Here is a 5690-nt window from a genome sequence, read left to right as displayed (position 1 = left end):
TGGGGGAGATGCCTGGCTTCAACATTACTGAAAATACCCATCTTTAAGTTAGTATTATTATTAATTTCTAACATGGGGTCTCAATTGGAAAATAAGTGAAAATTTCCCAGAGTTTTCTCAGAGATTATTCAGTATTGGGTGTGATTATGAATTCTCCAAGAGAGGATCAGTGTATGTAGAAGGCATCTTCTTAGTCCAGTTTGTCTCAAGGTGGGGCTTTGGTGACACTATTATTAATCATGGGATTTAATAGGCCAAAATAAAATGCCAGCCATCAAGCACAGAAAATATATGATAATAGCTACAATTTGTTGAACACTTACTATATAGCTCATTCTAGGTACTTTATGGGGCTTATCCTTTTTAACTTACCATCCAGTATATTGTGTATTGAGTATGTATATGTATTGAGACCAGACATAGAAACCATCTGTGTATGTTTGGGTGGGAAGAATATGAGACAAGATTAAAAAGAAGATAGCTTGTGATTCCATGAGTATGGAAGCTCAAATATGATTCCTTTGAGATAAAAAATCAATCACCAATACATCCATCTTTGTTTATGTTGATTTTTTTCCTGTACGGCTGGAAATTATTTTCTAGGAGCCAGGATTCTTGCAAGCAAGTAACAGAATCCAAGGGATATGCAGTTGAGAGACTTAGTTGGAATGCCTTTGGCTGCAAGTTACAAAATATCCTAACAGTTGCTTAAACTAAAAACATTTCAGTATTTTATTTAAAGAGAAGTCTAAGGGTAAGTGATTCCAGAGTTGCATTAGTGGCTAAACTATGTCAAGCTGTTAAATCAGCATCTCTACCTTTGTCTTGGCCTTTTCTTTAGGTGACAAGGTATTTGGAAGCGCATTATGTATCATGTCCTCACATGATAGCACAAAAGATGAGGAAGTGTATAGTCAGAAAAGTGAGGCTCTCTTCTCTTGCACTTCTCCTATCAGGAAGAAAATCTTGCCCAGGCACCCCAGACTTCTTACATCTCGTTGGACACAATGAGTCACATGTTCCCCTCACCCACACGTTACTGTCAAAGGTAAACAAATAGAATTGCCATAGCTGGCTTAGACTAATTGTGATTCATCCTTTGGGACTGGGTTCATTGCCTCCTGTGATAGGCAGAATAATCTCCCCAGAATCTGTGACTATGTTACCTCACACGGAAAAAAGAACTTAAGAGATGTGAGTATGTTAGAGATCTTGAGTTAGGGAGATTATCCTAGATTAACAGGTGGGCTCAGTGTAATCACAGGGGTATTTATAAGGGGGAAACAAGAAGGTCAAAGTCTGAGAAGGGAATAATGGAAGCAGAGGCTGGAATGATGCAGAGCCACAAACCAAGGAATGCAGGCAGCTTCTAGAAACTAGAGAAAGCAAGGAAATGGACTTCCCCCTAGAACCTCCATATTAGGCTTCTGACCTCCATAATTATAAGAGAATACATTTGTGTTGTTTTAAGCCACTAAATTTGTGATGATTTGTTACAGTGGCAATAGGAAACTAATACAACTCTCAAACAAAATTGAGATTCTATTATAAGAGTGGAGAAAGGTGAGCAGGTAACTATGAGTGTGTCCCACACTTTAGGAGAAGAATCTGAGTCACTGAAAGGCACAGTCTAGTGAGTATTGGCTAAAGAAAAACTCAGTAGCTGCAGCTTTGGGGTTGATGAGTCTGGAGTCAATATTTGACAGCTCTGGTGCATCTAACTGATCTGATCTGAACACAGTGTGACTGGGTTGTACTTGGGATGTAAGATTACTAGAGAGGCAGGGAAGTCATTCAGGACAAAAGAACAAGCTAGCACTGAGGAAGGGAATTAAACGTCTGTAAGAGGCAGCCTGGAGTATAAGCCTCTGCAGCCTAGATGTTTGGAAAAGATAAAGCAAGGGTTTTAGACAATTACTGGAGATTTTATTTGCCAGAACCCAACAAAGACAGATAACTCACTCAGTTATACCCTTTAATTTAGAAGATGCCATGGATCTAGCTCCCTTCAAGATGTGTAGTCCACCGATCTTACGATAGGGCTCTTGTCCAAGATGGCTATTGATGGTCCAGCATTTCATCTGATTATGGGAAAGTGGGATGAAGAAAGGGAAGAAGGACAAAGCATTCTTCATTTTTAAAAAAAAATTTTTTTAACGTTTATTTATTTTTGATACAGAGAGAGACAGAGCATGAACAGGGGAGGGACAGAGAGAGAGGGAGACACAGAATCGGAAACAGGCTCCAGGCTCTGAGCCATCAGCACAGAGCCCGACGTGGGGCTCGAACTCACGGACCACGAGATCGTGACCTGAGCTGAAGTCGGACGCTTAACCGACTGAGCCACCCAGGCGCCCCAAAGCTTTCTTCATTTTTAAGGAGACACCCCAGATGTTCTATATATCACTTCTTTTTACTTTTCATTGGTCAGAACTTATTCACATGGCTAAATGTAGCTATAAAGGAGGCCAGGAAATGCCATCTTTAGCTGTATGGCAAGACACCCAATTAGAATTCTTATAGAAATTTACAGTTATAAAAAAAATAAGTACTGGGAATGTGATGTACAACATGACGGTTGTAGTTAACACTGCTGTATGGTATACTTGAAAGTTGTTAAGAGAGTAGATCCAAAAAGTTCTCAACATAAGAACATTCTTTTGGTAACTACATGAGGCGATATATATACATTAATGAAGCTTACTGTAATCATTTCAGAATATACGTATATCAAGTCATTATGTTATATATCTTAAACTCATACAGTGGTGTGTGTCAATTATGTTTCAAGAAAACTGGAAAAAAATAGAATTCTTAAGGGAAAAGGGGAGAATAATTGCTAAGATAAAACCAACAATGTTTCATAGAGAATAAGTGTAGTACTCCATAATTGTGGCACTTCTGGTTTTTTATATTTTGACAGAACGAACAGTTAAGCATTCATTTTTTTTTCTGTTTTTTATTTTCATGAATAATTAGTGAAGTGCTGCCTATTTCCAAAGAAATCTGTCAGTGTTACCAATTAGGTATGTTATGCTGAACACAGACTTATTTCTCCTATCTCCCAAAACTCCACTAGGATGACACTGGATGAATTTAAGTTGTTTTAAAGTTTATTTATTTATTTTGAGAGAGAGTGCAAGCACAAGTGGGGGACGGGCAGAGAGGGAGAATCCCAAGCAAGCTCCGTGCTGTCAGCACAGAGCCAGATGCTGGGCTCAATGTCACAAACTGTGAGATCATGACCTGAGCAGAAACCAAGAGTCGTATGCTTAACCGACTGAGCCACACTGGTGCCCCAACACTCAATAAATTTAAAGTAGAGAGTGAGGTACCTAACTGAAATCAGGATTAAGTGGAAGATTGTGAACTGTATGGTGAGGTCTCTTCCTGTTCTCTTTCTTCTCTTGGCTATGCGATAGTTAGCTGTTGGATTTGTTACCTCTTTTCCTCTCTCCCCATTTTCCCCCTGCCCCCACCAGGTAGGAGATTGGGAGCCTTTCTGGAAAAAATGACTGGCTTGTGAAAATAGATTAACTTGAAAATACTTTAATTTGGTCCTGTTTAAAATTAAAAAGAACAGGTTACAAGGTATAAATATATATAATGAGAAACAAGGAATAAGAAGAACTTGGTTGAAACAAGTGTTTTGGATTCAGAGTTATTTGTCTCATGTTAATGAGATGTGTAATTAAAGGATTCTTATATTTGATTGTATCAAGAAAAGGAATGAAAATTTTGAGCCAAAGGGGCAAAGTTCTAAGTTTATATTTTAGTTTACACATGCTTGACTCTTTAAAATATAGTTACACTTCCTGGTACATATTTGCTTACTAAGGGCAGAGAGTCTCCTTGGTATTTAACCTCTAAATACAACAGCTGTATTATGTATATACTATGTACACTGTAGAAAATTCTATTTGCTAGATAGAATTGTGTTTGTTCACTTAAGTTATAAACTTTATTCATCATGGGAAATTGAATTTTCTGACCTGTTTTCTTATAATTTAACCACTAATCATCACCATAATTGCCTTGTTATAGTTAACTTTTCCAATGTAGAAGTTATGTAAATTCCCTAGGTATTTCTCTTTGCAGTTGTGAAAGTGGACAAACAAAATGGAGCTTAAAGAATATTCATTTCTAAAACACAACACATAATCTCATTCTTGGGCAATCTCAAGCGAAAAGACCTACAAACACTGACACATGGTAATTTCCTGAAATAAAAGCAGCATTCCCCTGCTCACACTGCAGGGAAGTAAGCTGCCCCATGAGACAAGTCTGGTCCATCTGCATGGAGCTTACAATCACTCTTTTTTTTTTTTTTGCAATCTGTTTTTTAAATTACCTCATTCTAAACTACAAATAGACATCTGTGGGACATCCAGATACTTAAGGACACCCTCCAACATTTAAGACAGAAAATAAAATAGTCAAGGAGAAATATTTCAGAGGCAGTAGAGACAATACCAGCAGCAGAACACTTTAGGTTAGGGAAGATATGCTATCCATAATAAAATAATTAAGATTGATCTAAAGAGAAAACATTCAGAAATAGCAACAACAACAAAAAAAGAATGTTTTAGAAATTCAAAACAAGATAGTAAATAAAAATTTAAAGGGTTTTAATCGAAAGTTGAGGATACCATCAACTTTAAAAGGGGAGCAAAGAAACTAAATGATAGACAATAGGAGAGAAAAGAAAATTAAATTACAAATCGATGCAGAAAATCCAACATCAGTTGAATTGGTACTAAAGCAAGAGAGAACAGAGAAAATGGAAGGGAAGAAACTGTCAGAGAAAGGATTCAAGACAATTTCCCAGAACTGAAGGATACAAGTTTCAAATGTAAAGTGCCCACTAATCCCCAGCCAAATGGTTAAAAAAACATCACGCCAGAGCATATCATTAGGAAATTTTGGATCACGGAGGCTAAAGTAAGGCTTGATCAGAGGAGCTTTTGACTTTTTGACTTCAACGTTGATATTAGATGCTAGTGGAGCAAGGCCTTCAGCATTCATAGGGAAAAGGAATTTCATCCCCAAACTAAAATTGTTCCTTAATATACACTCTCTTCTTTCTTTCTATTATCAAACCCCCACATTTTATGTAGGCACATGATCGTTCAGCTAGAGCATTTCTGGGCCTCTATTGGAAGTGGATGGATGGATGAGTACGTTTTGATTAATGAATGTTAGCAGAAATGATGTGTCCGTTTCCGGATAATGTCTTGCCTTCTACTGCCTCCTTTGCCCTTCCCACAGACCAGAACATGAATGGAGCTTCAACCACAAAGACCACATGCTAGGACAGAACTTGTCAAACCATGATCCGTGGGCCAGATCTGGCCTGCCACCTGTTTCTGTAAAGTTTTATAAGAATAAAGCCACACTCATTCACCACCATATCATCTGTGGCCTCTTTCATGCTATATTAGCAGACTTGAGAAGTTATGACAAAGCACATATGGCCCACAGAGGCTAAAATATTTATCATTTGGTCCTTTACAGAAAACGTTTGCTGACTTCTGTTTTATGTGATTATGGAGCAATAAGAGCAGAGAGTGGTTCCCTGAATGACCCTTGAATGACCTGGTGGAATAGAAACTCTTATTTACCTAGACTGTCTGCCTACCTCTGGACTATTACCTGAGACAGAAATACACTTCTCTCTTGAGTTACAACTT

The sequence above is a fragment of the Prionailurus bengalensis genome, chromosome B3 (assembly GCF_016509475.1).
Source record: "Prionailurus bengalensis isolate Pbe53 chromosome B3, Fcat_Pben_1.1_paternal_pri, whole genome shotgun sequence".
Lineage (NCBI taxonomy): Eukaryota > Metazoa > Chordata > Mammalia > Carnivora > Felidae > Prionailurus > Prionailurus bengalensis.
This window is presented reverse-complemented; position numbering follows the sequence as displayed.